This window comes from Rhinopithecus roxellana, chromosome 17 (assembly GCF_007565055.1).
Source record: "Rhinopithecus roxellana isolate Shanxi Qingling chromosome 17, ASM756505v1, whole genome shotgun sequence".
In the NCBI taxonomy this organism is placed as follows: domain Eukaryota; kingdom Metazoa; phylum Chordata; class Mammalia; order Primates; family Cercopithecidae; genus Rhinopithecus; species Rhinopithecus roxellana.
Window position 1 is genome coordinate 39,431,320 of NC_044565.1, and position 25,379 is coordinate 39,456,698.

General features: G+C 40.7%; 1 protein-coding gene across 3 annotated transcripts in view; it reads right to left on the bottom strand.

The window, feature by feature from the left end:
• COMMD1 (copper metabolism domain containing 1) overlaps positions 1–25,379 on the bottom strand; it is a 237,244-nt gene that overhangs the window by 152,638 nt on the left and 59,227 nt on the right. Inside the window, exon 2 of one of the 3 annotated variants that reach the window (XM_030921768.1) lies at positions 14,160–14,176. The exons of 1 other annotated variant lie outside the window; for it this stretch is intronic. The gene's annotated coding sequence lies outside the window, so the exon portion shown is untranslated. One more of the 3 variants, XM_030921769.1, reaches the window with a different exon arrangement.

The following is a 25,379-nucleotide window of genomic DNA, read 5'->3' on the forward strand; positions in this document are numbered from 1 at the left end:
ATAACTTCTGCCTCCCACACTGGACAGACTCAAACAGCACTAACCTGTTCGTAATCTCCCGACTAGCAATCCCAGTATGATGCTTCTATGTGCCTCTGTTCGTGCTGTTCTAAATGTTCTGAAATGTCCTATCATCACCTTCATCAGATTAATTGCTATTCACCATTCAAGAGTTAGTTCAAGTATGGCTTCTCCAATACTCCTCCTCTCCTAGTAAGTTAAGTGCCCCCTTTCTCTTCCAAAAATGCCCTAATATCTCTATCCCTGCACTTACCTCAATGAAACGAAATTATGTCAAAAAGTCTATTTGACCCAACAGAGTCTAAACTTTGAGGGCAGGGTCTATGTATCTCTGCAAATATATCATCTAACACCTTGAAGTAGAATTCATATTCCAACAAGCATTCATACTGTATCAATAACATTTTAAATCAAAAATTCTAAATGTTGCAGATCAATATTAAGTCCAGAATTATTTAAAGCTACCAACTTCTTGCTTTACAAAATTCTCTCACATACATTCACAAACCATAAACTTCTTTAAGATAAGAGTAGAAAATAATTCAGGGTGCTGATTTCTGTTTGCCTAATCTAGCCTAGCAAATTAGCAAGGAGCTCAGAGCCCAAAAAAAAAAAAAAAAAAAAAAAAAAAAAAAAAAAAAAATTTAGGCTAGGATACTAAAGAAAAAAAAAGACTTTGAATGAAAAATGAAAATATAAATTATCACTTTTTTTTTCTTTTGAGACAGGATCTTGCTCTATCACCCAGGCTGGAATGCAGTGGCACAATCATGGCTCACTACAGCCTTGCCCTCATGGGCTCAAGCAATCCTTCCACCTCAGTCTTCCGAGTAGCTGGGACTAAAGGTGTGTACCACCACGCCTGGCATATATATATTTATTTATTTATTTTCTAGGCAGTGAAAATATATATATATATAAAATCTTTTTTTTTTTTAGTAAAGACAAAGCGATATGGTTTGGCTCTGTGTCCCCATCTAAATCTCATCTTGTAGCTGCCATAATTCCCACTTGTTGTGAGAGGGACCCAGTGGGAGATAACTGATTCATGAGGGCGGATCTTTCTCGTGCTGTTCTCTTGAATAAGTTTCATGAGATTTGATGGTTTTAAAAATGGGAGTTTCCCTGCACAAACTCTTCTCTTGTCTATCACCACGTAAGACATGCCTTTTTGCCTTTCACCTTCCACCATGATTGTGAGGCCTCCCCAGTCACGTGGAACTGTAAGTCTAATAAACCTCTTTCTTTTGTACATTACCCAGTCTCAGGTATGTCTTCATCAGCAGCATGAAAACTGACTAATACACAGAGGCTCACTATGTTGCCCAGGCTGGTCCTGAACTCCTAGACTCAAAGCAATCCTTCCGCCTCAGCCTCCCAAAATGCTGGGATTACAGGTGTGAGGCAGTGTGCCCAGTCTCTCTGAATTACTTCTTTCAACTCTATGTCAAACTATAATTATCTCTAAATAAAGAGCTTAATTTAAGAAAAAAATCTATAAGAAATTCTCTGACCTCTAGATTTAAATTCTAAGTCTTCGATATGGTTTACAAGAAGACTCACAGTCAGGAAACTTCTCCCCTTCTCTAGCTTCATTTCTCTTCATATCCCCCTACCTCTTAAAATCTTCCAATCATTTGTTCTTCCTACCATCGCTATTGAGCTCCTTTTAGCTCCTAAGTGTGCATTCTATCTCTATCCTCTTGGCCTTTGCCTAGGCTGTTCTCTCTGCCTAGAAAATCTTAGTTGCTATTCCTTTATCCCCTTACCTTGTTGACACCACCTCTTTCTTCAGGCTTCGATATAGATCTTACTTTTTACATGAAGTCTTTCCTTAACTCCCAAATCTGGGACAGGGGCCTCCTTCTAGATTGCCTAGTAAACTCGTGGTATTTATTAAAATTCAGGGTAGCTGCCAGGCCTATATCTTGCTCCAAAGGTCATTGCCTTCTTATTTAATATTTAATCCCCAAGGTCTACAAAACTGACTGGAACATAGTAGGTGCTCTATAAATACATGTTGAAGGGAAAGCAAAACTATGGAATACAGTGAAAAGATCAATAGTTGCCTGGGTCCAGTGGCTCATGCCTATAATCCCAGCACTTTGGGAGGCCGACATGGGCGGATCACTTGAGGTCAGGAGTTCCAGACCAGCCTGGCCCACATGGTGAAACCCGACTCTATTAAAAAACACACACAAAAAATTAACCAGGCATGGTGGTGTAAGCCTGTAATCCCAGCTACTCAGGAGGCTGAGGCAGGAGAATCGCTTGAACCCAGGAGGCGGAGGTTGCAGTGAGCCGAGATTGTGCCACTGCACTCCAACCTGGGTGACCGAGTGAAACTCCATCTACAAAAAAAAAAAAAAAAAAAATCAATAGCTGCCAGGGGGCAGGGGAATGGAGAGATAATAGGTGGATCCCAGAGATTTTTGGACATTGAAACCAATCTGTATGATACTATATGCCAGATGCATGTCATTATACATATGTCAAAACCCACAGAAGTTACAATATCAAGTGTGCACCCTAAGATAAATTATAGACTTTGGGTAGTCATCATATGCCAATCTTGGTTCACCCACTGTTTAACAAATGTACCAGTCTAGGCCCTGGAAGGCAGAGCAAGATGGCCACACAGAAGCCTCCACCAATCATCCTCCCTGTCAGAACACCAAATATGACATCCACATAAAAAAACACTTTCACAAGAACCAAAAATCAGGTGAGTGATCACAATACCTGGTTTTAACTTCATATTGCAGAAAAACAAACTGAAGTGGGTAGGAGAGGTCCTTGAATTTCTGACACCACCCTTCCCCCATCCCCCAGCAGCAGCCAACTAGAGAGAATCTGTATGTTTGGGAGAGGGAGAGTGCAGCAATTGTGGGGCTTTACATTGGAACTTGGTGCTGCCAACACCAGGCAGAACTTAGCCAACGTCCACAGAGGGTGCATTTAGATTGGCTCTAGTCAAAGCGGGATTGCTCATCTCAGAAGCCAGAACTTGAGTTCAGCAAGCCTCACCACAGAAGGCTAAAGAGCTCTGGGGTCCTCAATAAACAAAAGGCATTCTAGGCCACAAGGACTGAAACTTATAGGAAAGTCTAAAAGCTGTGCTGGGATCAGAGCCAGCAGAGTCAGGGGACACATGACCTAGTAAGACACCAGCTGGGGTGGCTAAGGGAATGCCTGCATCACCCCTCTGCCAACCTCAGGCAGCACAGCTCACAGCTCACAGCTCCAAAAGAGACTCCTTCCTTCAACTTGAGAGAAAACAGTAAAGAAGACTTTGTTTTGCAACTTGGACACCAGCTCAGCCAAAGTAGAACAGTGCACCAATCAGAGTCGTGAGGCCCCCACTCCAGGCCCTAGCTCCTGGACAACATTTCTAGACAAACCCTGGGCCAGATGGGAACCAGCTGACATGAAGGGAAGGATCCACTCCTGGTGGGATTCATCACCTGCTGACTAAAGGGCCTTTCAGCCTTGAATAATCAGCAGTGGTAACCAGGTAGAACATGTTGTGGGCCTTGAGTGAGACTATGAAACATGCTGGCTTCAGGTGTGACCTACCACATTCCCAGCTATGGTGGCTATGGGGAGAGACTCCTGCTTGAAAAAAGTAGAGGGGAAAATAAAGGTACCAGCTTAGGTACCAGCTCTGCCACAGTGGAGAAGAGCACCAAACAGACTCGGGGTCCTCAATTTCAGACCTTGGCTCTTAGATGAAATTTCTGGACCTATTCGGGGCCAGAAAGGAGCCCACTGCCAGAAAGGGGGAGTTGCAGGTCTGGAAGCATTCACCACAAGCTGACTGAAAAGTCCTTGGGCCTTAAGTGAACATTGGCAATACTTCCGATGGGCCTATGATGCTGGCAGTCATAGGCAGAGGCTCTCCTGCCTGGGAGAAGGGGAGGAGAGAGTGGGAAAGACTTTGTCTTGTGATTTTGGTGCCAGCTTAGCTGCAGCAGAACAGAGGACCAGGTAGATTCCTAAGGTTTACAAACCAGGCCCTGGCTCCCAGACAGCATCTCTGAAACCTACTAGGGCTCAGGAGAACTCGCCTCTCTGAATGGAAGGACACAAGCCTGGCTGGCTTCACCATCTGCTGATTATGTAGAGTCCTAGGCCCTGAGAGGTAGCCAGGCAGTGGTTACAGTGGGCCTTGGGCAAGACCCAGTGCCATGCTGACTTCAGGTGACCCAGCACAATGCCAGTGGTAGTGGCCACAGAGGTCCTTGTGTTACCCATCCCTCAGCTCCAGGCAGTCCAGCACAGAGAAAGAGACTGTTTGGGAAAAAGGGAAGAGAACAAGAGTCTCTGCCTGGCAATAGAAAGAATTCTTCCAGATCTTATTCAAGACCACCAAGGTGGTACCTCTACAAGTCTGTAAGAACTTCAATGATGTTGGATTTGGGGTGACCTTAATGCAGATACAACTTAGATCACAACACCCCTGTCCTTTCAAATACCTGGAAAGCATTCCCAAAGAGGATGAGTAAAAACAAGATGTACTAGATGGTGAAGACTATAATAAACATCTAATTCTTTAATGACTAGACACTAATGAGAATCCACAAGCATCGAGACCATCCAGGAAAACATGACCTCCCAAAATGAACTAAATAAAGCACCAGGGGCCAATCACAGAGAGGCAGAGATATGTAATCCTTCAGGACAGAAAATTCAAAATAGCTGTTTTGAGGAAACTTGAAGAAATTCAAGAGAACATAGAGAAGGAATTCAGAATCTTTCAGATGAATTTAACTACAAAATGGAAATAATTAGAATCAAAAGGAAATTCTGGAGCTGATAAATGCAATTGACATAATGAAGAATGGATCAGAGTATCTTAAAAGCAGACTTGATCAAGCAAAAGAAAGAATTAGAGAGCTTGAAGACAGGCTATTTGAAAACACACAGTCAAAGGAAACAAAAAAGAAAAAGAGGCTGGGCACAGTGGCTCATACCTGTAATCCTAGCACTTTGGGAGGCCAAGGTGGGCAGACTGCCTGAGCTCTGGAGTTCAAGACCAGCCTGGGCAACATGGCAAAACGCAGTCTCTAATAAAAATACAAAAAATTAGCCAGGCATGGTGGCGTTCGCCTGCAGTCCCAGGTACTCAGGAGGCTGAGGCATGAGAATTCCTTGAACCCAGGAGGCAGAGGCTGCAACAAGCTGAGATCATGCTACTGCACTCCAGACTGGGTGGCAGAGCAAGACTCCAAAAAAAAAGAAAGAAAGAAAAAACAAAAAGAAAAAGAATGAAGCACGCCTACAAGATTTAGTAAATAGCCTCAAAGGGCACCTCTAAGAGTTACTGGCCTTAGAGAAGGTAAACAGAGACACAGCTGTAGAAAGTTTATCCAAAGGAATAACAGCAGACAACATCCCCAACCTAGAGAAATACATCACTATGCAAGAACAAGAAGGTTACAGAACATCAAGCAGATTTAACGCAAAGAAGACTGCCTCAAGGCGTTTAGTAATTAGGCTCCTGAAAGTCAAGAACAAAGAAAGGATCCTAAAAGCAGCAAGAGAAAAGAAACAAATAACATGCAATGGAGTTCCAACACATCTGGCAGCAGGCTTTTCAGTGGAACCCTTACAATCTCACGCCAGGTAAGACTGGCATGACCAAGTGCTGAAGGAAAAAATAAAAACAGAAAAACTTTATACCAGAATAGTAATCTCTGGAGAAAATATCCATCAAACATGAAGAGGAAATAGATTTTCCCAAACAAAAGCTGCAGGATTTCATCAACACCAGACCTGTCCTACAAGAAATGCTAAAGGGAATTCTTCAGTCTGAAAGGAAAGAATGTTAATGAGCAATAAGAAATCATCTGAAGGTACAAAACTCACTGGTAATAATAAGTATATGAAAAAACACAGAATATTATAATACTGTATTGGGGTGTATGAACTACTCATAATGCGAGTAGAAAGACTAAAAGATGAGCCGATCAAAAACAATAACTACAACAACATTTCAAGACATAGTACAATAAAATATAAAATAGAAACAAAAAACAGCTAAAAAGCAGGGAGACAAAGAGTTTTTACTAGTTTTCTTTTTGCTTGTTTACATATGCTATCAATGCTAAGTTGTCATCAGTTTAAAATAATGGGATATAAGATATTATTTGCAAGCTCATGGTAACCTCAAATCTAAAAACTGTGATATAAGGGATACAGAAAAAATAAAAAGATATTAAAACATACCATCAAAGAAAATCACGTGCACTAAAAAGAAGAAGGAAGAAAAAAAGGGAGAGAAGACCACAAAACAACCAGAAAACAAATAACAAAATGGCAGGAGTAAGTCCTTAATTATCAATAGTAACATTGAATGTAAATGAACCAAACTCTCCAATCAAAAGACACAGAGTGGCTGAATGGATTAAAAAAACAAGATCCAAAGATCTGTAGCGGAAAAGAAACACACTTCACCTATAAAGACATAAGCACACCAAAAATAGGCCGGGCGCGGTGGCTCAAGCCTGTAATCCCAGCACTTTGGGAGGCCGAGAAGGGCGGATCACGAGGTCAGGAGATCGAGACCATCCTGGCTAACACGGTGAAACCCCGTCTCTACTAAAAATAGAAAAACTAGCCGGGCGAGGTGGCAGGCGCCTGTAGTCCCAGCTACTCGGGAGGCTGAGGCAGGAGATTGGCGTAAACCGACAGGCGGAGCTTGCAGTGAGCTGAGATCCGGCCACTGCACTCCAGTCCGGGCAACAGAGGAGACTCCGCCTCAAAAAAAAAAAAAAAAAAATAGACATACGCACACTAAAAATAAAGGAATAGGAAAAGATATTCCAGGCAAATAGAAACCAAAAGGGGCAGGAGTAGCTATACTTATATCAGACAAAATGGATTTCAAGATAAAAACTACAAAAGAGACAAAAAAAAAAGTCATTACATGATAAAAGAGCCAATTCAGCCAGGTGCGGTGGCTCAAGCCTGTAATCCCAGCACTTTGGGAGGCCGAGACGGGTGGATCACGAGGTCAGGAGATCGAGACCATCCTGGCTAACCTGGTGAAACCCCGTCTCTACTAAAAAATACAAAAAACTAGCCGGGCGAGGTGGCGGGTGCCTGTAGTCCCAGCTACTCGGGAGGCTGAGGCAGGAGAATGGCCGTAAACCCGGGAGGCGGAGCTTGCAGTGAGCTGAGATCCGGCCACTGCACTCCAGCCTGGGTGACAGAGCGAAACTCCGTCTCAAAAAAAAAAAAAAAAAAAGAGCCAATTCAGCAAAACAATAAAACAATTTTAAAAATATATGCACCTGACACTGGAGCACCCAGATACATAAAGCAAATATTATTAGAGCTAAAGAGACAGATCCCAATACAATAATAGCTGGAGACTTCAACATCCCACTTTCAGCATCAGACAGATCATCCAGACAAAACTCAACAAAGAAACATTTGACTTCATCTGCACTATAGACCAAATGGACCTAATAGATTTTACAGAACATTTCATCCAATAGCTACAGAATACATACTCTTTTCCCCAGCACATGAATCATTCTCCAGGACAGATCACATGTTAGGCTACAAGCCAAGTCTAAAAAACATTCAAAAAACTGAAATAATATCAAGTATCTTCTTTAACCACAATGGAAAAAAACTAGAAATCAGTAACGAGGAATTTTGGAAACTATACAAACATACAGAAATTAAACAATATGCTGCAGAATGACCACTGGGTCAATAAAGAGATTAAGAAGGAAATGTTAAAATTTCTTGAAACAATAATGGAAAAACAACAGGTTAAGCACGGTGGCGAATGCCTGTAATCCAAACACTTTGGGATGCCAAGGCAGGTGGATCACCTGAGGTCAGGAGTTCGAGACCAACCTGGCCAACATGGAGAAACCCCCGTCTCTACTAAACACACAAAAAATTAGCTGGGTGTGGTGGCACACACCTGTAATCCCAGCCACTCAGGAGGCTGAGGTGGGAGAATCGCTTGAACCTAGGAGGCGGAGGTTGTAGTGAGCCAAGATCACACCACTGTACTCCAGCCTGGGCAACAGAGCGAGACTCTGTCTCAAACAACAACAACAACAACAACAACCCAAAATCTACGGGCTACAGTGAGAGCAGTACTAAGGAAGAAGTTTATACCTGTAAGTGCCCATGTCAAAAAGAGGAAAAATTTCAAATAAACAATCTAATGATGGATCTTAAAGTATTAGAAAAACAAGAGCAAACCAAAACCTAAGTCAGTAGAAGCAAAGAAATAATAAAGATCAGAGCAAAAATAAATGAAGTTGAAATGAAGAAAACTATACCAAAGAGCAACAAAATGCAGTTGGTTTTTTGAAAAGATAAATAAGACTGACAAGCCTTTAGCCAAACTAAGAAAATACAAGATTCATATAAATAAAATCAGAGATAAAAAAGGAAACATTACAGCTGATACCACAGAAATGGAAGGATCATTAGAGGCTACTGTGAACAACCATATGCCAATAAATTGGACAATCTAGAAGAAATGGATAAATTCCTAGACACATATAACCAACGAAGACTGAACAATGAAGAAATCCAAAACCTGAACACATCAATAACAAGTAACAAGATGAGCACGCATTAAAAGCCGTGATAGACCGGGAGCAGTGGCTCACGCTTGTAATCCCAGCACTATGGGAGGCCGAGGCAGTCGGATCACGAGCTCAGGAGATGGAGACTATCCTGGCTAACACGGTGAAATCCCGTCTCTACTAAAAATACAAAAAATTAGCCAGGTGTGGTGGCACGCACCTGTAGTCCCAGCTACTCAGGAGTTCAAGACCAGCCTGACCAATATGGTGAAACCCCATCTCTACTAAAATTACAAAAATTAGCCCGGGGGTGGTGGTGTGCGCCACCACACCGGGCCCAATGTCAACTTTAATATCAAAGCAAAACAACTCTGTATTTTTACCTAGTAGTAATACATCAATAATACAGACCTAATGGAAATAGCTCTACAAAAAAGGAACTACAGAATATCTTTAGAAACAATTGGGTTTCAAATGCATTTTTAAAAATTAGCAGACTGGCCAGCCACAGGGGCTCACACCTGTAATCTCAGCACTTTGGGAGGCTGAGGCGGGCAGATCACCTAAGGTCGGGAGTTCGAGACCAGCCTGACCAACATGAAGAAACCCTGTCTCTACTAAAAATACAAAATTAGCCAGGTGTGGTGGCACATGCCTGTAATCCCAGCTACTCAGGAGGCTGAGGCAGGAGAATCACTTGAACTCAGGAAGCAGAGGTTGTGGTGAGCTGAGATCATGCCACTGCACTCCAGCCTGGGCAAAAAGAGCAAAACTGTCTCAAAAAAAAAAAAAATTGGCAGACTTTATTTTTTACAGCAATCTTAGACTCATAATAAAATTGAGCTCAAAACTACAGAGTTCCAAAAGACCCTCCCAAACACACACAGACACAGCTTACCCCACCATTAATATCCCACATCATGGCCAGGTGGGTGCGGTGGCTCACATCTGTAATCCCAGGACTTTGGAAGGCCAAGGTGGGCGGATCACGAGGTGAGGAGTTCGAGGCCAGCCTAGCCAACATGGTGAAACCCCACCTCTACTAAAAATAGAAACAATTAGCTGGGCGTGGTGGCAGGCACCTGTAATCCCAGCTACTCGGGAGGCTGAGGCAGGAGAATCGCTTGAACCTGGGAGGCAGAGGTTCCAGTGAGCCAAGACCACACCACTGTACCCCAGCCTGGACAACAGAGCAAGACTCTGACTAAAAATAATAATAATAATAATAATCCCACATCACTGTGGTACATTTGTTACAATGGACGAACCAATACTGACACATCATTATTTACCAAAGCCTATAGTTTATATTGTGGTTTACTACTAAAAATCCTGTGTTCCACCTCTTCATCTCTCCCTTTTACTCCCACTATAGTAGTACGTAAATGTTACTTAGATTTAGTTGATTAATCATCCTCTTCAGTTCAGCTATATCCTTGGTGATTTTTTGCCTGCTACATCTGTCCATTACTGATAGGAGTGCTGAAGACTTCAACTATAACTTCTCTTGCTCTGAAGTCTGTTCAGTCTGAAATTAATGTAGCTACTCCCACTTCCTCTTGGTTAGTGTCAGCATGGTGTATCTTTATCTTTTTTATATCTATGTTCTTTGCATTTAAAATGGGTTATTTATAGACAACATATAGTCAGTTGGGTATTTGTCTTTTGATTCACTCTGACAGTATGCATTTTTTTCTTTTTTTAGTTACTCTATTAACTGACTTATTTTCCTTTTTTTTTTTAAGCTACCCTAGTATGCATTTTAACTGGTATAAAACACATGAGATGCAAAAAATGATAGAACTGCAAATAAAAACTGACAAATCCACTTTTATAGTTGGAGAATTCAATACCCTTCTATCAGTAATTGACAGATCCAGTAGGCAGAACATAGCTGAAATGAACACCACTACTAATCACCTGGATCTAATTCATATCTACAAAATACTTCATCCAACAGTAGCAGAAGATGCATCATTCTCAACCTCACATAGAACAATGACGAAGACAGACCACATTCTGGGCCATAAAACACCTCTTACGGTGGCTCAAGCCTGTAATCCTAGCACTTTGGGAGGCCGAGACAGGCGGATCACGAGGTCAGGAGATCGAGACCATCCTGGCTAACACAGTGAAACCCCGTCTCAACTAAAAAAATACAAAAAACTAGCCGGGCGAGGTGGCGGGCGCCTGTAGTCCCAGCTACTCCGGAGGCTGAGGCAGGAGAATGGCGTAAACCCAGGAGACGGAGCTTGCAGTGAGCTGAGATCTGGCCACTGCACTCCAGCCTGGGCGACAGAGTGAGACTCCGTTTCAAAAAAGAAAAAAAAAAAGATTTATATATTTTAGAACAAAGCAACTCCTCTGCAATGTAAAAACCTTAGAGGAACTCTTGTATCTAGGGACTACGAGTTCCTGTACAAAAATGGTTATTGCAGCAATGTTGATAACAGCAACAAATTAGAATTAACCCAAATGTCCAAAACAAAAAAGTGAATAGTGACAGCCAAACAATGAACTAGAATACACTAAACAAATCAGAACTGTATCTATCAGCATGGATAAAGCACAAACACCAAAGTTGAACAATAATAACAAAAAAAGCAAATTGCAGACAAATACACAAAGTAGTATTTCCTATAAGTATACTACTTAAATGAAATTTTATAAGGGCCAGGCGTGGAGGCTCACACCTGTAATCCCAACACTTTGGGTGGCCGAGGTGGGCGGATCACTCCTAACTGAGGTTAGGAGTTTGGGACCAGCCTGGTCAACATGATGAAACCCAGTCTCTACTAAAAAACAAACAAACAAACCAAAGAAATTTTGTAAGATGAAAAATACTATAAACATATACATAACAAATATGTGAAATTATGCATGAGACTGATAAGCACCTAATTCATGAGAGTTTTGAGGAGTGCTGACCAGGTATTTTGTAGAAGGTCCCTCAACTGAGATTTGCTTGATGTTTGCCTCCTGGTTAGACTAAGGTTATGTGTTTTGGGGAGAAAGAGCACAGAGATAAAGTGCCATTCGCATCCCACCACATCAAGGATATGTGCTATCAACATGGCTTATGGTTGTTAATCTTGATCACCTGGCCGAGGCAGTGCCTGTCAGGTTTCTCTGCTATAAAATGCTTTTTTCCCCTTTTCATACCCTACTTCTTAGAAGGAAGTCATTACACACAACCCACCCATAAGAATAGGGAGCTATGCACCACCTCCTTGGAGGCAAAGTATCTACATAAATTATTTGAAATTATTTTGTTCAGGTCTATAATATATTAAAACAAGCAAAAACGATCTGAGACTTCTTGCTTCCCACCGCCACACAAAAAGGGAAAGAAAAATAATAGCAGCAGTATAATTAGAGATCATTTTTATTTTCTTCATTTTTCGTCAGTCCCCAAATTTTCTTTAATGAGAATTTTCTACTTAGATAATGAGATTTGTTTAAACTATGTCTACAGTTATTATAATCTTAGAATTATTTATCTCAGCAGTTTTTTTGCTTGTTTGTTTTTTTAAATAGTCTTGTTCTGTCACTCAAGCTGGAGTACAGTGGCACGATCTCCGCTCACCACAACCTCCGCCTCCTGGGCTCAAGCAATCTTCTTACCTTAGCCTCCCGAGCAGCTGGAACTAAAGACATGTGCCACCACACTTGGCTAAATTTTTGAATTCTTTTGTAGAGACGAAGTCTCACTATATTGCCAAAGCTGATCTCGAACTCCTGGACTCAAGCAATCCTCCCTGCTTGGCCTCCCAAAGTGCCGGGATTACAGGCATGAGCCACCGTTCCCGGCCTCTCTCTCTCCAATTTTGCTCCACGTCAAAAAAGTAAAGAAAACTTGCTAATCTAATAAATTTAGCTTATTTTGAAAAATCTTGGTTCTTATGATCAAGAATAAATACTGGGAGCTGAGCACAATGACACATGCCTATAATCCCAGTACTTTGGGAGGCCAAGGCAAAAGGATCACTTAAGCCCAGGAGTTCAAGACTAGCCTGGACAATTGTGGGATATGATGAGGTTTCTCTTCAAATAATCTGATCAATCTTTTATTCTTTAATTCATAGTACCCCCACCCACACCTTTTTTCTCCTTTTTCTACTTTTTTTCCTTTTTGTTAGATGCTCAGGCACATCACAGTACCAGGCATTATCAGTACCAGCTCACATTCCTTTCCTTATTTGGAAAGAGGACTAACTTTCTAGCTCATTACAGACACCCTTCCCCTTCCTCTCCACTTTCTTTTACATGCCCACCCTATCTTAAAAAATCAAATGTTTAGCCAACCGGGATTAGTTTAGATTGTACGACCCGACCCTGGCCAATAAGGAAAGGGTACAGGGGCAGGACTTGTGTCAGGAATAAAGGCTCTCGTGCCCCTTTGTTCCGATGTGCTCTCACGGCAACTGGCCAAGGAGGCACGCCTCTGTGCAGAAGTAAAATTGTTTTGCTAAGAATCCTTTGTTCAAGTGTTCAATTTCCTTAGGATTTTGAGCGCTATCCCTAACAACAATATAGTAAAACTGTGTCTCTACAAAAAAATACAAAAATTAGCCAGGCATGGTGGCACATGCCTGTAGTCCCAGCTACTCGGGAGGCTGAGGTGGAAGGACTGCTTGAGCCCGGGAGATAGGGGCCACAGTGAGCAGTGATTGCACCACTGAACTCCAGCCTGAGCAACAGAGACCCTGTCAGAAACAGACAAACAAAAAAATAATACTGGAGACATGAATTCTATGACTAAAAGGCAATAGTTCTTAAATATACACCAAACATAACAGATAAATTAATGCAGCCTAATGACTTGTAGCTGTTTTTTTTTTAACAAACTAGATAAAATATTGTCAAATAAATAACTTCTAGAGTATCTTATTGATCCAAATACAAAACAACCTGGAGTTTAAGTAATCCGATTTTTCCAAGAAAGAAAAAAAATTAATCACAGGAAATATTCTTTATCATGGTCAGTATTTCTAGTAAGTCATACACAGTTGGCCCTCTGCATCTGTGAACTCCACATCTAGGAATTCAACCATCTGACGGCCAAATAGTCAAAATAAAAATCTGTGTCTATAATAAACATGGACCAACCTTTTATTCTTATCATTATTCCCTAAACAATACAGTATAACAAGTATTTACATAGCATTTGTTGTTTTAGGTATTGTAAGTAATCTAGAGATAATTTAAAGTATATGGGAGACTATATTTTGGTTATATGCAAATACTACACTATTTTATATCAGAGACTTGAGCATCTGAGGATTTTGGAAGTCCTAGAACTAATTCCCTATGGACGCTAAGGGACAACTGCATATCCTTTTTAATAATTTTTTTAGTAGCTAGGATTACAGGCGCCCACCACCACACCCGGCTAATTTTTTGTATTTTTACTAGAGATGCGGTTTCGTTCTATTGGCCAGGCTGGTCTCAAACTCCTGACCTCAGGTGATCCACCTACCTTGGCCTCCCAAAGTGCTGGGATTACAGGCGTAAGCCACTGTGCCCAGCGTTATCATTATTCTCCTTCTGGTTGGAAATAACTCTTTTTCCACTTACACAGGAAGTTTTTAACACTGCAAGAAAAAAAAAAAAAAAACATATTGCTGGATTGTACCAAGGAAGTTGTCTGAATAAAGGATAGTTACATGACTGGGTGTAGTGGCTCATGCCTGTAATCCCAGCACTTTGGGAGGCCGAGATGGGAGGATCACCAGAGGTAGGGAGTTCAAGACCAGCCTGACCAACATGAAGAAACTCTGTCTCTACTAAAAATACAAAATTAGCCAGGTGTGGTGGCACATGCCTGTAATCCCAGCTACTAGGGAGGCTGAGGCGGGAGAATCGCTTGAACCTGGGAGGTGGAGGTTGTAGTGTGCCGAGATCGTGCCATTGCACTCCAGCCTGGGCAACAAGAGTGAAACTCCACCTCAAAAAAAAGGAAAAAAAAAACAAGGATGTTTCTTCAGTTACTAAGTTTTAGCCAGGAAGAAAAAATGACTGGAAATTAAGTAAGATGAGACATAAATATTTGCTTCTCCAGTCACTTAATGGGAACCAGTAATTAAGAATATCAGAAAGTTATGCACTTCTCCAATTCCCATCAAGTAAACTGGAACACATCACACAGATTTAAATTCATCATGACTTATGAAGAAAACAGACTGACAAGCATATAAAGCTACCAAGAACTAACAACAGTTCAATTACTACAAAAAATTCTCACAGTAACCAAAAACAAATCTGTAGTTGTCAACAGTTCTGTCAAGGTTCCAAGAACGCGCTATGTCATAATGTGTAGATGTGTTCTTTAGTGGAGCCTATAAAATACACAGCACTGCCAAGTTGAGAGCACAATTAAATTAAGACCTTGAGAAAGTAAAAGCAATTTGCCTCTGGTGACTATTAAGTTGTTAGTAATGAATCTTAAAGAGAATGTTTTTTTAAATCCTGATTTATTCCATCAGAATTTCTTCCTCGAAAAATATAAATTTATACAATTAAAGATCAAATGCCAGGTCAAAAAAACTTAATTATATTTCTATAGCCTCCAGAATAAAAATTATATAATGATCTAAAGCAAGTGAAACTGTCCAAAAGAGCTTAGATAAATAAATATTTTATAAAGCTCTTAAACATTTTGTTTGGAACCAAAAAAAAAAAAACCTACATATCAAAGCCAGATGTGGTGGTATGTACCTGTAGTCCCAGCCACTCAGGAGGCTGAGGCAGGAGAATCACTTGAGCCCAGGAGTTCAAGGCCACAGTGTGCCATGACTGTACCTATGAATACCCACTGCACTCTATGCTGGGCAACACAGCAAGATCCTGTCTTTTAAAAAAAAAAAAAGACTAAATAAAGATTTCCCTTGAAATTGGTTTCCTTACTGAGAATCGAATCTCAAATTGTTTATGCCATTATTTTAAGTAAAAACTGAGGCCAGGCATGGTGGCTCATGCCTGTAATCCCAGCACTTTTGGAAGCAGAGGCAGGTGGATTGCTTGAGCTCAGGAATTTGAAAACAGCCTGGGCAACATGGAGAAACCTCAACTGTACAAAAAATACAAAAAATCAGCTGGGCATGGTGGCGCACACCTGTGGTGACAGCTACTGGAAAGGCTGAGGTGGGAGGATCGCTTGAGCCCAGAAGGTCGAGGCTGCAGTGAGCCAAAATTATGCCATGGCACTCCAGCCCAGCAACAGAGTAATACCCTCCCTCCCTCCCCACACCAAGAAAAGGCAAATGGTCTAAAACTCAGCGTAGATAATAGTCCAAAAAGAAAAGCAAACTGATTTTGTCCTTTCTTTTCACCTTCAGTAAATTCGTAAAACGTGATTTACTGTACAATTAGTTATAATACGGTTTTACTGTTTCAAATGTATTTCTCTGGGCTTCAATTTCCCTAAAATTAAGCAAAGGGAATTTGCTATATGAGCTGCATGTGCCCCCCAAGCAATTACATTCCATATTGCTACATCTATAGGTTGAGCCACATAAATACAACAGTATTCAACTGTTTTGGACTTACAAGCATGGTAATTCCAAATGGTTCAACCTTACTAAATCTCTTAAATTTTATTTTCCCCTATAGACTATCTTTGGCATCACTTGGCTTTTGTTTTCTTTTTTTTTTTTTTTTTTTGAGATGGAGTCTCACTGTGTCACCCAGGCTGGAGTGCAATGGCACAATCTTGGCTCACTGCAACCTCCGCCTCCTGGGTTCAAGCAATTCTCCTTCCTCAGCCTCCCAAGTAACTGGGATTACAGGCACCACACCCAGCTAATTTTTGTATTTTTAGTAGAGATAGGGTGTCGCCGTGTTGGCCAGGCTGGTCTCAAACTCCTGATCTCAGATGATCTGCCTGCCTCGGCCTTCCAAAGTGCTGGGATTATAGGCATAAGCCATAGCACCCAGCCTATTTTCTTAAAATAGAGCAAAATGTTTAACATTATTATGAAAGTCAGCGATGAGAGCCAGTTCTCAACCGACATTCAGGATTGAATGTACTTTATTAGATATTTTTTAAAGCAAAGAAAAAGATGATACTCTGATATGGAAACCCTCCTAAATCACTATTAATATTTCACAATTCATATTTTGGAATATTCGCAGAATTTGTACTAGTCCATTCAGCTTTATAACCCCACTTATTCTCAGCTTATAGTCTGTGGCCTAAATTATAGTTTTCACCACCTGCCTACTATGTATCAGGCCCTGTCCCAATCCCTCAAATAAGATGAACAGCATATGGACCTGCTTTTGAAGAGCTTTCAATCTGGTTATGTAACCAAGAGCTCAACATCCTTGGCTTTCCTGATTTGCTAGAAAATCTAGAGCAATGCTACCCAAAGTATGGTCTACATATCAGTGCCAGACCACAAACTTTCACTACCAGTTCACCATGAGGTAATTATAGAAAGTAAACATTTAGAACCTTTTGTGGCAAAATGACTATTTTTACGTCAATTAACCTAATAATCGGAATGTATGTTTTTATGTATTTCTGGTGAGGAATTGAACATTTTTTAAAAAAACAAAACTGGTCCTCAACAGACAGCTTCTTAAATGTAAGAAACACTGCTGTGAGGGTAGACAGATTGGAAGCTTCTGCTATCTTTTCAACTTAGGTCTTCTGCATTTGAAAGTTAAAACACTCGTTTCCTATTAGACTTCATCAACTGGCCCCATTTCCGCTATAATAAAGATCCTGGTTATATTTCGATAAGGGAAAAAGGACATCAAGAAGAAAATAAGATGCTAGCTATGGAAGTCAGGAAGATAAAAGTTACCAAAAATAAGAAAAGAGAAAAAATGTTACTGCCTTTCATGGAAGAGAAAGGAAAATACTTCAAGTTGACAGTAAATTTTTAAAAACCACTGTTGTGTATGCCTGGGTCTTCATAGATGGAAAAACAAAACAACGATCTAATATTTTAAATTTCCCAATTTACATAATTTAACAATTTGAAAATACCAAAAGAAGGAAACTGTAGCCAAAAGAAGACCTATGGAGTACATAGGCAACTTCGTTTCTCACAAGTCTGTATAATTAGTCCTGCTTTGCCACCCATGATAAAATAATAAGGCTTCTATTTATCTGATGACGTAGGACATTACTGGAGCCTTTTAACAGGAAGTCCAACTTTGTTTCATTTGGCACAGCTAAAAATAGAAGTGAAATGAAATACATTTTAAAGGCAAATTCATATTTCCTACTATTAGATTTAATACACAACCAACTGGTGTTTCAACTGGGTATTACTGCCATATTCTGCATGCTAATTTAACAAATTTACATAATTTTAAAAAAGAAATTTATTTGGTTTCATAAGTAAAATCTGGCCAAGGACAGACTCACCTCTGGATGGCTTTCAAAGCTCAATGATTCCATGTGCACCTACTATGTAATAATCATCATGTAAAGAAATTTCCAGTTAACTGGATGCTGTAATGACCTATGAAGGACAGGCAGTTTAACAGTAAACCAAGCCCCAAATCTGGCGATAGGTGGAAATGGGAAAAAAAGAGTACACAGTATTAGATTTGGTGTGGACTCTGGTTAAATATATCCATAGCATGTAACAGAACACCTATGACAACTGAAGATTGAATATTCACAATTTCAAAATAGTCTCAAGCAACTGGGAACAGCTGTGACGTATAGAAAATGACCATTGTGCTCAGATATAAATTTGAATCATGTGTACTAGGAGGTATGTTTAGCTATAAACCTAGCCAACTTCCCAGCATATTCAAGGCAGCTTTATAGAATCAACTTGCGGCTGGGCGCGGTGGCTCAAGCCTGTAATCCCAGCACTTTGGGAGGCCGAGACGGGCGGATCACGAGGTCAGGAGATCGAGACCATCCTGGCTAACACGGTGAAACCCCGTCTCTACTAAAAAATACAAAAAACTAGCCGGGCGACGAGGCGGGCGCCTGTAGTCCCAACTACTCGGGAGGCTGAGACAGGAGAATGGCGTGAACCCGGGAGGCGGAGCTTGCAGTGAGCTGAGAGCCGGCCACTGCACTCCAGCCTTGGTGGCAGAGCAAGACTCCGTCTCAAAAAAAAAAAAAAAAAAAAAAAAAAAAAAAAAAAAAGAATCAACTTGCATCACTAATGAAATCAAGCCTTGATACTTCAATATCAGTAACACTTTTGTGTATGTCTGAAAATCCTTTAAAAAGTTTTTTCTTAAAAGCGAAGAATTAACAAAATATTAACTTAAAACAAGGCAACTGAGGGAGAATCTCCATGTAAGAAGAGTAGCTGGACTTTCAGACTCCAAATCCTGCTCCTGAGATTTATCTTGCCCTTGATAACTCAACCCCTTGCAGCAACCATTTTTGCACATTTAGTAACCACTCCAGTACATCTGTAAACCTTTATCCCTAACTCTAACTGCTTAAGGTTTTTCTTGGCCATGTACAAGATTTCATACAGATTAGAAAGAGTTGGTCTTGATCACCGAATTTTTACTAAGTGTCCACAAAGCCCTATACTATGCTAAGATACCCACTCTTAAAATGTGCTTACAGTCTAGTGGGAGGCCTACATATGACATCTATGACTTTCTCTTTTGAAATAGTTTTAGCTCTGGTTTTTGTGAAGGTTGTATTTGGTATCCAGGCCTAGCAGACAGATCATACTGTTAATCCAAATAGTCTCCTCTAATAAATAACATATTTTATCAGAAATTGCCATCTTGAAATTACAAAATTAAAAAATTTTTCAGAAAAATTTTACATAAAATTTTATTTCCATGTTTATGCTTCCATATTAATAAAAACCTGATCACAGTAATTTCAAAATTTTTAATTATAACTCATCTATAGCAAAATGAATAGCACCCAGCCACCTGCTATTCTAAATATCAACAGAATATTTATGTAGATCTTAAACACTCTAAAGTCAACTAGTTAAAAACATAAAAGTCAGGTAACAAAGGGTACAGAAAAAGTGCTCAATCTCTCAAATCTCTCAATTCTTTTTTTTTTTCTTTTTTTTTTTTTGAGACGGAGTCTCACTCTGTCACCCAGATTGGAGTGCAGTGGCGCAATCTCAGTTCACTGCAACCTCCGCCTCCTAGGTTTAAGCGATTCTCCTGCCTCAGCCTCCTGAGTAGCTGGGATTACAGGCCTGAGCCACCACGCCTGGCTAAGTTTTGTATTTTTAGTAGAGACAGGGTTTCACCATGTTGGTCAGGCTGGTCTCAAGCTCCTGACCTTGTGATCTGCCCACCTCGGCCTCCCAAAGTGCCAGGATTACAGGCGTAAGCCACCACGCCCAGCCTCAATTCTTTATCACAAACACAAAAATGAAAAATATAAGACCGGGGTGTAGTGGCTCACGCCTATAATCCCAGCACTTTGGGAGGCCAAGTGGGGAGGATTGCTTAAGCCCAGGTGTTTGAGACAAGCCTGGGCAACATGCCAAAACCACATGTCTACAAAAAATTAGCTAGGCATGCTGGTTGCATGCCTCTAGTCCCAGCTACTAGGGAGCATGAGATGGGAGGACTGCTAGAGCCCAAGAGGTCAAGACTGCAGTGAGCCATGATCAGGCCATTGCACTCCAGCCTAGACAACAGAGCAAGACCCTGTCTCAAAAAAAAAAAAAAGAAAAAAAAAGAAAAGAAAAAGAGAAAAAAGAAAATATAGGGAAAAGAGATGAGAGAAAGAACAGAAAAGAGTAACCAATTGTTGCAACATTTAAGTAAGATGATTGCTATGGCAGCTGAGAAGCAAGCAATTCCCACTGGATAACTATAGAAATAAGAAATGGGAAACACTATTTCCGACTGAAAGTAGGGACACAGGTCAAAAATCTGTTGGATTTTGGAAAACAGGTTGGAAACTAAAGAAGAGGTTGAAAATCGGCTTACTTGGCCCAGCCACCATCCCATCACCAACCCCTGGTGGAAGATTGTAGCTTTCCATTCTGGAGAGTGAAGCAGAGGGCTCTGGACTCAAGGATCTCAGGCACAACTGAGGGAAAGAGACTCATTCTGAAAACTGGTAGGTAAAGTGCAATTCTACATGCTGATGACAGGATGCCTGGGCCTCTTTTCTCCTTTGACTCTGCAATGCAATTCTGATACAAACTACCAAGACTCAGGCCTAACTTTACAAGTTAAGAGTATATCCTCCTAAAAGAAGATACCATTTCCGACACTAATCACAAGCTTGAGGGTTCCCAAGCCACCTTCACTTCTAAACAACTGGCCAGGCTGGGAACGGTGGCTCATGCCTATAATCCTAGCACTTTGGGAGGCCAAGGCAGGTCCAGTCTGACCAATATGGTGAAACCCCATCTCTACTAAAAATACAAAAATTAGCCGGGCATGGTGGTGTGCACTACTCAGGAGGCTGAGACGGGAATATTGTTTGAACTGGTGTGGACCAGGTTGCAGTGAGCCGAGATGGTGCCATTGCACTCCAGCCTGGACAACACAGCGAGACTCCATCTCAAAAAAACAAAACAAAACAAAAAACTGGCTATAAATTCAGGGGTTCCCACAACCCTCTCAGGTTCAATAATTTGGTGGAACAACTCATAGAACTCAGGAAAGTCCTATACTTACAAATATACTTGTGTGTGTGTGTGTGTGTGTGTGTGTGTGTGTGTGTGTGTGTGTGTATATACTTTTTTTTTTTTGAGACAGGGTCTCACTCTGTCACCCAGGCTGGAGCACAGTGGCATGATCTCGGCTCACTGCAACCTCCGCCTCCTGGGTTCAAGTGATTCTCCTGCCTCAGCAACCTGAGTAGCTGAGATTACAGGTGCATGCCACCACGCCCTGCTAATTTTGTATTTTTAGTAGAGACAGGGTTTTACCATGTTGGCCAGGCTGGTCTTAAACTCCTGACCTCAAGTGATTCACCTGCCTTGGCCTCCCAAAGTGCTGGGATTACAGGCGTGAGCCACCACGCCCAGCCCAATTATAGTTTTATTATAGCAAAAAGGACAAAAATCAGGACAAGTAAAAATAAGAGATACCTAGGGCAAAGTCTGGGAGGAGCCCAAATGTGAAACTTCTGTGGCCTTTCCCTGTGGAGTCAGGACAAATCACCCAGCTGGCACACAGATGCAGTAACAATATACACAGAGTACTGTTCACTAGGGATTCAGGGGTTCCCACAGAGTTCTGTTCACCAGGGAAACTCACCCAAACTTCAGTGCCCAGAGATCTTATTGGGGCTGTATTACGTAGGTATGAATGACATGATTTAACTCAATCTCCAGCTACCCCTTGTCCTCCCTGGAGGTCAGCGTGATATTGCATGGGTGAAAGCCCCAATTCCTTAATCACAGTCTTTCTGGAGTTACCAATCACCATCCTGTGTCATTCATTAGCATAAACTATCTAGGGGCTCGCTATCAGTCACCTGGTTGGCAAAAACTATCAAGTATGATCTGAGGGGCCTAGTGTCAATAATAAAGTCACTCCTATCACTGAAAAAATTCCACGATTTAAAGCCTCTGTTCTAGGAACCAGAGCCAAAAGCCAACCACATTCTTTATTACACAACAGGCTCCAAGAACACTGGCAGCTGGACTTCCAAGCAGGAGTAGTGGAAAATTCCTCTCTGAGGAGCAATCTGACCAGGAAAATAAACTTAACAGATACTGACTGTAAGGTATACACCTCAGCATCATATGACTAAGTTCAGGAGGTCTTAAGCTATGCCCATACTCCCAAGGCCTCTAATCAACCTCTTAGTGTATCACTCTTTAATATAAATGACAGTAAAGAAGCACTATTTGAAGAAGACTCCAATGTGAAAGAGAACAAAATAATAGGGAAGAAAATAGAAATTCACAGGAACAAACAATTCAGGGAGTTTTTTAAAATTCAAAATATGACCTATAATTAACATTATCAGAAATAAACAAGAGACCACCTACATAACAAGTACCAACTCCCTACTTGTTTAAAGGAACATTAAAGACAAATGAGAAATTAGTATCTGGAAATAAAACAGCAGAAATGAAAAATTAACACAGCAGGGTAGTTGAGAAAATTTCTAGAATGATAGCCAAAAGGCAAAAAGATAAAAATAGAATAAATGGCCGGGCGCGGTGGCTCAAGCCTGTAATCCCAGCACTTTGGGAGGCCAAGACGGGCGGATCACGAGGTCAGGAGATCGAGACCATCCTGGCTAACACGGTGAAACCCCGTCTCTACTAAAAATACAAAAAAAAAAAAACTAGCCGGGCGAGGTGGCGGGCGCCTGTAGTCCCAGCTACTCGGGAGGCTGAGGCAAGAGAATGGCGTAAACCCAGGAGGCGGAGCTTGCAGTGAGCTGAGATCTGGCCACTGCACTCCAGCCTGGGCGACAGAGCAAGACTCCGTCTCAAAAAAAAAAAAAAAAAAAAAAATAGAATAAATGAAAAAAAGGAAGAAAATTAAAGAAATCAAGCAAAAAGGCCCAACCATGAATAATAGGAGTTTCAAAATTAGAATGGGGAAAAATATGGTGTGCAGGAAATTATTCAATAAATTATATAAAAAATTTCTCAGAATTGTGAGAAATGGGAAAGTTCTTCTTCAAAGATTATAAAAAGTCACAATTTCTTACTATAAGATTACTATGCACTATTAGTGTGTGTGTGCATGTATACATACACACACACACACGCGCACACACTCCAAATCAGCCGTCCTAGCTTACTCTGGCATGCCTGGACAGAACTAGACAAGTCCCAGCCAGATAGATGCCTCCTTAACTATCCCTGGGCAACTTCCTTTTCTTTCTTTGTTCTGTTACCCTTACCCAATTAAAAAAGTTTTAAACTAATAGCCAATCGGGTAAAGTGTAAAATGTGATGTCCTATTCCAGCCAATGGAAACTGGACACAGCAGTAGGGTAGACATGTCAGGTTATAAATAACTCTGTCTCCTTTGGTGTGCTCTCATGGTTGGACAGCTTCGAGTAGCACCCTTTCTGCAGAAAGTAAAGCTCACCTTGCCGAGAGATCATTTGTTCCAACATTAATTCTTTTTTTTGTGACACCAAAAACTTCATTCCCAACAGAAATAAAGGACATGAGTTTCCAGATTCAAACTATGTGATTATGGGTATGATGTCACAGCCATGAAGAAATTAGCCAGTTCAGTAACAGAGCTTTTATGAACAAGATGTGTATCTTTGGAAAAGTTGCTTATTTTTCTGTCTCAGTTTACTTACCTGTAAAATGGGGAAATAACTAGCTAGTAGTCTTATAAAAATTTTTAAAAATTACATTTATAAAATGCCTACCCTAAGGTTTAAAACTAACTAGGGTTTCAATAGATATTAATTGCCTCCCCTTTTATTCCTGTTACTCATGTATTATTTCCTAAAAATAATATTTTTACAGTATTCATAGTTATATATACTATTAAGGTTTCCATTGAACATGGACCTTCCTTTCCTTGTCCTAGCATTATTTCCTTTCCTGAGAATCTTTACAAGTTACCGAAAAAAAAGGCTAATATCATTATTTTTATATAAGACATCAAGATTTCCATGCATACATACACAAATGATATGAAAAGACAATTCACATGAGAGAATGTACAAACAATAAACATGTGGTGAAACAATCATAAACAGTAATAAAACAAAAGGAGATGTAAACACTCTTAAGTCACCATTTATAACTAAATGAGCAAAAATAAACAATGCTAACCAAGAGCAGTAAAACTAGTACAATGAGTTAAGTATAAAGTGAAAAATCTGCATGGAAAGCAACATTACAAAATAAAATCAGTGTTCATAGCCTTTAATCTAATAACCCCACTTCTGAGAAAAGGCCCCAGTAAAAAACTCAAGGGATGCAAAAACTGTGTACAAAAGCACTAACTGAAGTATTATCTACAAGAAAGTCTAGAAACAATCCAATTGTGTTCTAAACAATATGGTATGGCAATATAATATTAAAGTCATCATAAATAAATACTATGAAAAAAGTTTTCTCTAAAAAAATTACTAAAACTATAGAAACGTAAATTTCTGAAACCAAACATTTATGATCTAACACATTCTGACAGCAGGATAATGAAAATAAGGTTTGTTCCCAGAAAACCTATGACAGAATTGTCTATATGTGAGTATAAAAATCAGATAATTCATACATTATGACTGTTTACTAAATAAAAATAAACATACGTGGCCGGGCAAGGTAGCTCACATCTGTATTCCCAGCACTTTGGGAGGCCAAAGTGGGTGGCTCATTTGCGGTAGGAGTTCGAGACCAGCCTGGCCAATATGGTGAAACTTTGTCTCTACTAAAAATACAAAAATTAGCTGGGCGGTAGTGGCGTGGATCCCAGTTATTTGGGAGGCTGAGGCAGGAGAATCGCTTGAGCCTGGGAGGCAGAGGTTGCAATGAGCCAAGATCACGCCCCTGCACTCCAGTCTGGGTGATGGAGTGACTCTGTTTCAAAAAATAAAAAAAACAGGGACAGGATGTGGTGCTCATGCCTGTAATCCCAGTACTTTGGGAGGCCGAGGTGTGTGGATCACGAGGTCAGGAGTTCAAGACCAGCCTGGCCAAGATGGTGAAACCCTGTCTCTACTAAAAATACAAAAATTAGCCGGGTGCAGTGGCAGGCGCCTGTAATCTCAACTACCCCAGAGGCTGAGGCAGGAGAATCGCTTGAACCCAGGAAGTGGAGGTTGCAGTGAGCTGAGATCGTGCCACTGCACTCTAGCCTGGGTGACAAAGCTAGACTCTATCTCAAAAAACAAAAAATAATAAAATAACATAGGTATTAACAAAGACTAGGAAA